Below are 13,061 nucleotides of genomic sequence, written 5' to 3'. Positions count from 1 at the left end.
TGTAATAAATTGCTTTGTTAAGACTAGTTTCATATGAAGTGGAGGAAGAAACATATCTACCCAGTTACCAGTTTCTTAGGCAGAAATTTTGTCTCCCAGTTTCCATTTTTGTAGAGGCCATATTTTTTTCATATCATGTCTCGATTATCCCACTCACATATGAAACATGGGTGGTGCAAACACTGTCGAATTTTTACCGTTCCACCAGTTTCTGAGTTTTATAAGGGGTACCCAAAAAAGGAAGTATGTTTTAAAAGCTATATGTTTCCAAATTGTTTACAAAACAACCTTATCCCCTTCAAAATACTCTCCATTACATCCAATACATTTGTCCCACTGGTGCTTCCACTGTTTGAAACATTTATCATCATGTTTAGAAATAGCTGACAGCTTCACCCTCATTTTGTTCTTGACTTCTTTGGTGTTGTCAAATTGGTATCCTTTCACGCCCCTTTTCATGCATGGAAATAAGGAAGTTGCACGGAGCCCGGTCCGTTGAGTAAGGTGTGTGGGACAGTGGAACCACGCTGTTTTTATTCAAAAACTGTCTAACAGAGACGGCTGTGTGTGTGTGCAGGTGCATTGTCATGGTGGAAGAACCAGTCTCCTGTCTCCTACAAATCAGGTCTTTTTAACACTGTTGCACAATCTTCATAGTACTTCCAAATAAAATGTTTGATTGACAATCTGACCTAGGAGAACAAACTCTGAGTCAGCTACACCCTTGGCATCAAAGAAGCAAAATTTGCATTGTTTTGATTTGACTTGACGGCATTTTTTTGAATGGAGTGACAATGAAGTCTTCCGTTGGTTTGACTGTTGCTTTGTATCTGGGTCATAACCACAGTACCATGACTCATCATGAGTAATGATCATCGCCGGCCGAAGTGGCCGTGCGGTTCTTGGCGCTACAGTCTGGAGCCGAGGGACCGCTACGGTCGCAGGTTCGAATCCTGCCTTGGGCATGGATGTGTGTGATGTCCTTAGGTTAGTTAGGTTTAATTAGTTCTAAGTTCTAGGTGACTGATGACCACAGAAGTTAAGTCGCATAGTGCTCAGGGCCATTTCAACCATTTGAACCAGTAATGATCATCGACAGGAAATCTGCATCAGTTTCAAGCCATTGTTTCAAAGCATAACATGTTTAAATCGACGTTCCTTTTGTCAGTCAGAACCAACTTGGCAGCAACCCTTTTCATTCACAAATCTTCCATTAAAATTCATTGAACCAATCTCCAACATAATCAATAGTTTAAGCAGCATTTTTAGCTAGTAGAAAACAATATTTCACAGCTACACGTTGTTCACTTAAACTTGCCATCATAAAAAACGAATCAAGAACAGAAAAGTGCTAGCAAAAACAAACAATACAGATAAACATAAAGCCAGGTCAACAAAACGGGCGGCACTGAACTGGCAATGAGTTGTGCTATATACACATCTAGTGGCAGAAATACATGCTACATAAGCTCTGCCCTTGGCAATGTTATTCCATTTTTTTACCTCTTCGTACGTAACAACTCACACAACAGGTATGTGTTGCCCAGTCATTGTCCTGCCCTCAATGTTCCATTCTTAAGTAATGGCTGTAAGCCTTTTGTATGGTGAGTGAAATTTTCTTCTTCTATCTCTCAACTGTGTACTCTCTACAGACATAGCAGAAAGAGGCTGGATTATTCTGACATGTTCGACAGTGAGGCATTTCACAGGAAAAAAAACTTGTATGGCTGTGGTAAAAAGTACAAAAGATGATGGGACATTTCATTTGTACCAAGAACAAAAAAGAAAAATAAATGTTCTTGATACAAAAGAAGACTCTGTAAACTTAGACTCAATTCTGGAAAGCTGTCTGGTTGTACTTTGGAATGGCAATGATTTTCTTTCTAGATAGAGGGAAAGATTCCTTCAGTAAGTTTTATCATCCCCATACAGATTAATAGGTGCATCACTATGGCTGAAGAAAGGTGTACTCACATGATAAAGTATTTTAACTAGTCTAACACAAGCTCAGTTGTCAATCTCTAACAATGACCTCTACATTACAAATTGTAGAGCGATTCAGAAACAGTGATGCTAACTGTGGCCTCATGATAATGGCAATTTCCCATGCAAAAATGCTTGAGAAACAGTGATTTCCATATCAGAAAATTTTTCTTTGTAGAACAGATTTAAGAGTTTAGAGCTACAGATGTTATTTCAGATCCCCTACATTAATGCTCTGTTGTGCAAAATAGCAACTATCAATAGTCTTCAGTTCCACTTTTAGCTCTTGCACTCCATTTCATATGGATGCGATATTTTGGTGGAGAAATGAGAAGCAGTGAACACTGCTGATGTTGGAGACTTCTTGTTTTTCTGGCCTTCGTCTAAAAAACCATTTGGATGACAAGGAGGTATTATTTTCTTGTCTATCATATCACTATCCATTGTTGCTTCTGTTGGCTCAACACCATCTTTGGAGATTTTGTTGACAACAATGATGGCTCTATAGCTTCTTCCTCTCTTGGAACTGCTGCTGTCCCTTTTGGGGCTGTTGATGGAGTTGCAACTTTTTGTGGTTTTGAAATTATTTTTTTTAAAATATATCCTTTATTATCAGCTTTGCCATTTTTTCCCCCAAGCTGGTCAGATGTGGTCCATGTTGGGCATGGAATTTGCCCTATATTACTTATGTCAACCCACTTAACATTTTAAAAATATCTGTAGATTTTGGTAAACTGATTATATTAAGCACTTCGTACTTACATATTAACATATGACTGCCTCACAAGTCTGTGGCGGTGCAGAATGTTCTCATTTAAGACATTTCTGTATTTGAGGCTTCTTGGACATTATTTAAGCTCATATGAAGCACTAGCTGTTAAATTTTCAAAGATATCATTTAATCCTCTGAAAAGTATGACCATCTTCATCATATAGATTTTTTTATCTATGCAGGTGCAATCATCTTCATAATTTAATCAGTTGGGGGGTTTCAGTTTCACTGCACCACTCATTTATATTAGTTTTCTCTTTTAGTTTATTTGCAAGTCTGTGACCATGGCTGTCTGAAAGCACAAGCAGTTTACTACTGTAGGTGTTTTCAGCTCCAATATTTTCAGTTTGAGCTTTGTACTGTATTGTCTCACTAACCACTTCAGCACAACTTAGGGTCAGCAAATTTTCATTCACACTTTATTTATTTGTCTGAGTCAATAAATTTTTTGTCCACCCTATTCACATTGTCCTATTTATTTTCACGTGTTTCATGAGAAATACACACTACAGTTCCGTAATCTGTGGTGGAAAGCACTTGAAAGAAGATTTTGTGCACAAAACTTTTATTACTTTAATTTTTTCCCATTTTGCACTTTTGCTCTCTGCTATTGCACTTCACTTTTGTCTACTACTCTGTAAGGTTTGAACGACCATGTGGAAATCTGAGCTTGTGCAATTCGTTTATTTCTTCTTGTAGTTATGCAATATCCATTTTCCAACTTCAGATTAAAAACTGTAAATGAGTTACTAATTCTGCTCTATTGAGTCAGTGATAAAGTCTGCAGGAGCAGGGCCATGATTATGTTGGGATTTCTTAATTTTTAATTAACACATAATAAGATGGAGGTTTTGATGTGAATTGCAAACACTTATTCAACTCAAAATTAGGTTGCTGACAGGTTTTCCAAAGTATTACCATAGGACGTTCAACTATCAGTGGAGGGGCCAATAAACTCTTTCCTCAGGAACATAGTAGTTACATCTGCATCCACAAGTGGAATCTTTGTTGGAAATAAAGCTGTGTGTGCGTATGCGCATCACGCCCCCCCCCCCCTCCCCCCCCCCCCCCCCCCCCCCCCCAACATCCACACACAAATTTATTTTACTGCAGCTGTCTTTACATGTCATATTAAAAACTGTTATTTTGGTGAATGAATTGTTACTCACTGAGCCATATTATGTAGTGATAGGTCCTCACTGTGTGCTGGTAAAGTGCATAGAATGTCAGTGGAACTTAAAATTTCTCTTGTGATAACATCCATTTACAACAGCAACTCCAACACAAGATACATGTGTAATTCACATTAATATACAGGATGATTCAAAAGTCCCTTGGCATTTAGGAAAAACACGTGTGTATTAACAAAATTGGAAGTTACAGCTTCATTATACACCACGTGGGGAACACTCATCAATACATTTCAAGGTGATGACCCTGTAGATCTAAGCACAGCTACCATCTCTCTTGTGTGGCATGATACACAGTCACCAACATGTCTTGTGTTATTGCTTCTGCTGCATCGGTTATGTGCTGCATCAACTGGTCTAGGCTATTAATCTTCACATGGTACACCTGTGGCTTTATAAAACTTCAAACAAAAAAGTCCAAAGGCGCCAGGTTAGGAGAGGGAGAAGCCCATAGTCTTTGTGGTGTGCGGCCAATCCATTTAACAGAAAATGTTACCCCCATGTAATCCCAAACGATGATTGGTTTGGTTGCACACACTGTTGAACCATGTCAAGGTAAACTGTTTCTGTAATTGTCTTCTTGGCAGGTATGAAGGTACTCCCATCCACACATTCACTTCAGGTGTGTCACATTCCCAATCCTGAACTGCATTTGGCTGTTCATCCACTCAGATGTGACAGTTGTGTTTATTCATGTTCCTACACGATGTTCACACACATTTTACACTGACCACATGCACAAGATGTCAAGTGGGTAAAACTCACCACATTATAAATGTTTGTCATCTCTAAAATATTTAAAATCACACTGCATCGTGTCCAAAAGGTGATGTCCATATACATATTGCTCCCAGACGCTTGTTACATGAAAAACATATGTACACAGTAGCATATCTGTTTACATTGCCATATAACGTGAGCATATCTAATCTGACAAAAACAAACAAGGAAAAAATATATAAAATATACTAATTTAGTATGTAATTACTAATCATGTACAGTGGCTAAAGCAATAGCACAGCACAGTAATGAATTTGGGGTCATAAGGCAAACTAATCTAAAAATGTTTCGGATTTCATCTGTAATTGCCACACATGTGGCATCGCAGCATGTTACCTAGTTCAGAGGCATCAGATCACATTGCACTCACTATATCATAATGGACTCCATGAAGTGGATACTCCACAATTGTGAAGGCCACAGTGAGACAATGCTGAATCATTCGTGCCCCAAAATACCAGGTCAGTTATATGCCAACCAGTTCTCCATAGATGCCAAGGGAAACCTGCAGTACTGTTTGCTTAATACACACACAAAACTGGCTTGCCGTTGATGTCTGCAGAAGTTGTTAGCCTGTCATGTAGCAGTATAGCAAGCCATTTAGTTCTGATATGTTAATAACTTGAACATGTGAAAAAATTTATCACTGTGCTCATCATGAGGACAGCTCAGTGCCAGCATGGGAAGCATCAGGGACTGGGAGTGCTTCCCATAGCATGCTTGCGAGTAAAACACATGCACTACATCAGAGAAGGCAGGACAGAGAAAACTCTTCACCTAGGATGCTTGCAGATAGTAATCTAGTTTTATGCCAAGTGACGTTTCATCTGCTATAACACATTGTCGATTGCTAGGGCAGATGGGTGGTGGCCACATACTGATAGTAGTGTGTCGCCATAGTTTGTTATGCAATGCAGTGTAATGGAACAGTGAAGTAAATTATCCTAAAAATATAAAAAAGGAAATATAAGCTATGACTACAACTCTTACCCAGAATGTGTAATGCACTCTGAAAGCATCAGATTTGCATATGTGGACACTGCGATAGTGCTTGCCACATTACGTTATTCCGAAGTAACATCAGGAACAGTGACTGCTATGTATTCTGCAGAATGAGATGCCTGTTCCACATTAGAAACTAGAACTGTGTGAACATAAACATATCACTTATGACACAGTCCTTGGCAGACAAGGAAATGCACATGTTGTAGCAGGCAGGAGGCCATTGCTATGTATGGAGGTTATGGGAATAAAAGTTCTGCCATATGGAATTAATAACTAATTTTTCTCTTGGTGGAAGTAGCAAACAATTAATGTAATGACAGCATGAATAATTATTTATACAGAATGAAAGTATACTTAATATTTGCTAACTGAGTGCCATAAACAAGATGGCATGAAAGTGTTAAAACTGCCTTCTCCCACCCATCAATAACGATTAGGACTAATAATCGCTCAAGCCAGTGGTCACATAGCACTGAGCCTGTTCCCCACAATAGCAGAATGTCCACCAGAAACATCACTAATACTGTTAGTAGTCAAGCCTTAAGGCATACCATCACATTAACCTCAGCAATTAAGTGTTGAGGGTCATTGCCAACTAGCATTGTTATTAATATAAGAAAAAAGTAATATATTTTCTAGAATTAAGCTTCATCAGTGTTGAATACTTTGTTCACACTATTTTTGTGTGTGTAGTGTTGTGCCCATGTATCCAGATCGGTAACAAATAGAGGTGATACCATTATGTGGATAAGTTAACAAAAAACTTGGTTCTACATAATTTGCATTTTGAAAGCTTTCCCAGAAACAGTATTGCTACCATACTGGTTCTCTATACAGTCCTAAGGCATAATATCTTTTAAGCAGTGCAGCAGTAATCTCAGTGTTCATTCTGGGGAAGGATGCTATAAGAACTTTGTACAAAGTTGATAAATGTCTTCCAGATGCCTCTTCAGGTACCATGGGATTCTTACACTATCATCCCAGTATATTTGCTCCCTAATGGTACTTTGGGATAACAATGAAAGTAAATTTAGTAGAACACAGATTTGACCTACAAATTTTCTTAATGACAACAGTGACATTCATGAAAACCCTTGACTTCTCTTCTTGACAGCTTCTTGTATTTGCTGCATGGCTCTTTTCACACCGCACAGTGGCTGGAAATATTGTTAAATAACTCCAGTATTCAACTACTCAATGTTTAAATGGTGGTTAAATTTGAAGAAAGCTTTCAGTAGCACTGAGGAACGTACTTTCCATAATAAAAACTAAAACTGCAAGGTAAATTTAAAACACATGCATTAGATAACTGCCAAGTCTCAAAAGTATTTTGATGTGCATTGTGTTACATGTATCATACATAAACTACAAAAATGCAAAGTGTGTCCTCTATTTAACTTGTACCTTGGTAGCAAATGTGCAGCACCACAAATTCGAAGAAATACCTTCATTCTGTCGAAAATGTGACTGCACAAACTCTGGAAACATCCATCAGCTATTCGCTTGGAATGGTGAGGCTTCAAAGAGAAGCATAAATACATCATGTGCATTTATATTCTATAAAAAAATTCAATATTCTAGCTGCAGTCACTTGAACAGGTCAGTTAATTTACCTTACACAACTTGGAATGTATAGTTGGTTTTCATTTCTTCCCCTACAATTTTGCAACCTGCCTGTGTGTTTCAATGCAGTTTCCTTTGGGCTCACACTTCAGAATGTTGTTAAACGTATTCTTGTGTCAACATTCTTTCAGTCCTTGATTTTAGTTTCCTGTCCTGAAAGCCTGCCTTTCCCTTCACTTCCTTAAGAAGTGTTCTGTTTCTTACTGTGCCCATGTCAACACCTACATTTTTATTGCAAATTTTGCAGTTGTCTAATAAGTCATATTTATTTAGTTATTCTTTCATTATTCATAGTGCATGTGTATCCACTGAATTTCAATCTTTTTCTCATGACATGTGTTAACCTTGAAAGTTTCAGATATAGTTCTGTATTAGATCTTAATTTGTATTCTGATTCACTGGTGTCTACTATCTTTCATAGGTTTCTTCTTTCAATTTTTTTGTAATTTTTGAGCTATCTTTTTGTAGTCATTTTAAGACTATAAATAGTCTTTAGAACTATTTCATTGTGTGTTTTCCATGCTCAAGGATAAATATTTTTAGGGTACATAAGGGGCAGTCAAACAAAAAACAAGACAGATTATACAAACAAGTTTGGCTGGGACACTGGTAATGCAGGTGGGTGTATGTATAGAACTGCTCTCTATTGGGAAGCAAGAAGGAACAGTGCAAACAGTCATTGCCATGTCATTTGTCTGTTAGACATGCTCGGTGCTTGACATATCAATGTGCGTGCGTGCACGCTCGTGCGCACGTGTGTGTGTTTTTGTGTGTGTGTGTGTGTGTGTGTGTGTGAGGGGGGGGGGGGAGGGGGGGAGGAGAGCGTGTGAGAGAGAGAGAGAGAGAGAGAGAGAGAGAGAGAGAGAGAGAGAGAGAGAGGGGGAGAGAGACTGACTTACTCATGCCTGAATGTTTTCTGTGTTGGTGAACACAGTATGTGAAGTGTGCATGTGTTTTCACGGAATATGATTTCAGGTTGGTCGGGTGTCATTGAAAGGCATTGGTTGGTTTGTGCAGGTTCATCATATCATTATTCTTTCTGTCAGTGCTGTGGTGGCTGCTCTTATCAGAAATGACCAATGGCAGATGGTGGAAGACATTCAGTTCTTGTTGGGCATCAGTCACAGACTTCTCATGCAATCATGATGGAGCATCTGAAGTTCCAGAAAATCTGCATGCAGTGGGTTCCCCACAGCTTGACAGAGGAGCAGAACTTGAACAGAATGTCTAAATTATAAAGACACTTGTCATGGCATTATGATAAAGAGTAGTGTTTCCTGTCCCATATTGTTGCAGGAGGTGAGATAAGGTGTCATTTTGAGCCACTTGTGGAAGCATATGCATTCACCCCCACTGAAAAAATCACAGCCATGCGTACCAGATGACCTCCTTCTTTGATTGCATGGACTCACTGCTCACAGACTTTCTGGAACGTGATGCCACAAATAATGCACTGTAGTATGTGGACACTGTGGAAAATTTGAGAGGCCCAGGAATGCTGACAACATTCTGTTGCAGGAAAATGCCTGTCCACACATTGACAAGGTTGTTTCAAATATGCTGCAGAAGTTCCACTGGGAAGCACTTAAACATATTCCATACAGTCTCAATCTCTTCCATGCAATTTTTGTGTAGTTGGAGCCCTGAAGACAGACATTCATGGCCGTCAATGTACTTCAAATGAGATGCACACCTGGATACACTCAAGGTTCCACAGGCAGCCACAAACATTTTACCAAGAAGACATTGACTGTTTTGTCTCTGTTGGATAAATGGATTAACTGTTATGGTGATTACTGTTGAAATAATAAACACTTTATTTACTTTTCCCCCATCTTTCTCATTTCCATTTGACTGCCCATTTTTTGTTTCTTGTTACTTGGAAGGCTCTATCTATTTTATGTATTCTACTCTCTGTTGTTGCTTCATGTTTTCTCCTTCATGTTGTTGAATATCTGTTCTAGATATTTAAAAAGAGTGCTTCAGACGTCGTGTTACTGATTTTAAGCTTTTATAGTGAGTGATGCTTCTCATGAACTGTTTTTCAAGTGCCACTCATAATCCTACTTTTGCTGCTTGACGTAGTTCTGATTCGTTCTTGTACACTTTGAAGTTAATCTACATTAATTGCATGTCATCTGCAAACTCTAGATAATAAGCAGTCATCTTGTTTGGCTTTCTTCCTATTTTTATACACTTAAATATTTATGGCCTTCCTCTGTTCTCTAACCACTTTCTCTAATGTACAGTTAAAAAGTAGAGGCAAGCAAGCCATCTGCTTGTCCTACTCCTGCTTTTGTTTCAGGATTTTCTTATAGTTGTCCATAAATTTTACTTTCAGTATTATGCTGGTTACAGTTGGTTTAATTATTTATGTTTTTTATATGGCTTAAGCTCTTTTAAAATGTCAAGTAACGTATTTATACCAGCGTCTTTAAAACTGGTAATCTCAAAAAGTGCTGTGGGAAGTACATAGTAAGACTTCCAAGTTCAGGAAGAATTTGTACAGTGAGGCAATTCCATGACATGAACATAATTTTAAATCTGACAATGTTTGTGACAAAATATTTCTAAACAGCTGCACTTGATCACCCACTAAAATTGACAAGAATTGGGGAAAGAAACACAGTACCACTGTTTAAGGAGGAGTCAATGACAAGGTACATCTACATCATTAAATAAAGTTTTGTTTATGGCTTCAAACAAAGAAAAGGAAAAGATTATGACAAACCAGAAAAAAATTTGCAGATAAGTCACAACTACTATGGAAAAATCAGCTCATTACCAGGTAATGACAAAAGAAAAAATACTTGCAAACCAGTCAGGATAATGTGTCAAAATATTCAGTGCCTCAAAAACAAAGTGCTAGATCTAGAAGTAGCTTTACACAATCTTGATGACGTCTCTTGTATTTGTTTATCTGAACATTGGTGCAAGGCTAGTGAATTAAGTCTCATAAATATAAGCAACTTTAATTTAGCATCACATTATTGCCAAAGTGTTTTTAAAAATGGTGGGGTATGCATTTACTCTAGAGTAGGACTGCAGTTCAAAGTGAAAACAGAATTGGACCATCTAAATACAGAAAAAATTTTGAATCATGTGCCATAGAGTTAAAAACTGAGGAGAATAGTAGAAAACTAGTTGTCATAACAATATATAGATCACCACTGGGTGACAAAAACATATTCTTCAAACAAATTGAATCAGCATTAAACACTTTGTATAGTAATGAAGTGAAATTATTGTTATGTGGGGATTTTAATATTAACCTGTTAATTGAAAGTGATGAAAAAATACAGCTTTTGAGTATACTAAGCAGCTTTAACATGAAACCACCCTTTACAGATGCCACCAGAATAACAGAACTGTCATCTTCTCTTTTAGGCAATATTTTCACAAATATGGATAATGGTATCACTGAGGCACTAAATGTAAACTTAGGTCTTTCGGATCACAATACACTATTAGCATACATAAATTCCTCTGTACCCAAGGCAGTAAAATATAAGTGGGAATACAAAAGGCACTTCTATACAGAAAAAGTGAATACTTTCATCCAGTTGTTAGCTAATGAAACCTGGGAAGATGTCTTTTCACAAACAACAACTGAGGAATCTTTCAATGCTTTTTGTAGTACAGTCATGTCCCTATTTGAGATGTGTTTTCCAAAAAAGCTCACAAAGATCAATGTCATGCCTAAGAACACAAGCCAGTGGATAACACCTGCTATTAGAGTATCTAGTCAAACACTTAAATATATCAGTCAACTCAAAAAAGACAACAAAGATGAACACTTCACAGATTTTGTTAAGACATGTAAGAAAATTTACAGGAAGGTGATCAAAAAAGCCAAGACAATGCACAATGACAGTGTAACTGCTGGGTCAGCAAACAAATTGAAAGCTATATGGAATGTAGTAAAAAGAGAAATATGCCCAAGCAAAAATGTTAGAAATGTAGATGGCTTTGTTTTAAAAGATGATCAAGGTGTGCTAGTCAGAAATCTTACTTTAGCAAATTATGTTAATGTTAGTCCAATCAATCTGAGTAAAAATTGTTCAAGGATCAGTAGAACATCAATCCCAGGAGAACAAAGTGTTAATTCAATATTGCTACCTCCCACAAACAAACTAGAAGTTAATCGAATAATAAAAACAATGAAGAATAAAATGTCCTCAGGGATTGATGAAGTACCTTGTTCAGTCATGAGGAGATGTGCTAGTGTCATATCAGAACCTCTCTCATGCATCATAAACATATCATTGTCAGAAGGAGCCTTTCCACAACGATAAAAAATTGCAAAAATAAAACCATTGTATAAAAAGGGCAATATATATGAAGTGGAAAACTATAGACCAATAGCTTTATTATCGGTATTTTCGAAAGTAATAGAGACAGTCATGAAAACCAGAATTACAAATTACCTCGAGAAATTCAATTTATTGTCTGTAAACCAACACGGCTTTCGCAAAGGAATGAGTACAGAGTCAGCCATCACCCAATTCATTGAAAATATTGTAACAGGGCTAGATAGAAACAACAGTACAATAGGAATAAACCTGGACTTATCAAAGGCATTTGATACTGTCTAACATGATATCCTGCTAGACAAATTAGAATATGTTGGTATACGAGGAGTAGCAAAAAAGTGGTTTCAGTCATATCTCCATAAGAGGAAACAGATAGCAGAAATTGCAATAACAAACAGGAAAAACCAAAGTACTGTTACAGATCGGATATTCAGACTGTGCCAATTGGGGTACCGCAGGGGAGTGTTCTAGGACCTCTCCTATTTCTTCTTTATATAAATGATATCAAGATTCCAGTAATTGGTACTCACATAACCCTGTCTGCAGTTGACACAAACATTGTAGTAACTGACATAAACCGGGTATTGCCAACATCTGCAACCAGAGTTATATAATGTTTGCAAAATTGGTTTTAAATGAATAAATTAACCATAAATATCTCTAAAACTAATTATATCCATTACAGGAAAACAAATTCACACTCAGAATACAAAATAAAGAAACTGTGAGAGTTGCTACCACAAAATTCTTAGGTGTACATATAGACGAAACTTTAGACTGGGAATCCCACATGCTGTATCTCTCTCATAAGTTAAGATCCACTTGCTTTGCATTATGTGTTATTAGCTTTGTATGTAGTAGGGAATGTAGCAGAACTGTTTACATTGCTTATATACATTCTGCTATTACCTATGGCCTCCCCTTCTGGGGTCATAGAAAAATCTCAAAACCATCTTCACTCTACAAAAACGAGCTGTTAGAATAATTACCAACAGTGCAAGGTTAACTCCTTCAAAGCAATTATTTCAACAGCTAAATATTCTACCCCTACCGTGCCTCTATGTCCAAATAGTGTAATTAATGTAAAAAGAAATATTGACAATTTACAATCCAACTTGGATCTACATACAACACAAGAAAGTGCAATGACATTCATATTAAAAGAGTTAACAAGGCTTTGGCACAGAAACAAACAAACATACAAGGAAGAAGGTTGTATAACAAACTACCGGTAAAAGTAAAAGAAATAAAAAAAGTCTTCATTTTAAGAAGCATTCAAATTTTTAATGACCAACTGCTATTATAGTGTAAACAAATACCTGGAATAGCTTCATACGAAACAATTAGATTTATGTACTCTGTGTCAATAGTAATTTTTATCTTACTGTTACTATG

Source organism: Schistocerca serialis, chromosome 7 (assembly GCF_023864345.2).
Source record: "Schistocerca serialis cubense isolate TAMUIC-IGC-003099 chromosome 7, iqSchSeri2.2, whole genome shotgun sequence".
NCBI lineage: Eukaryota > Metazoa > Arthropoda > Insecta > Orthoptera > Acrididae > Schistocerca > Schistocerca serialis.
This window is presented reverse-complemented; position numbering follows the sequence as displayed.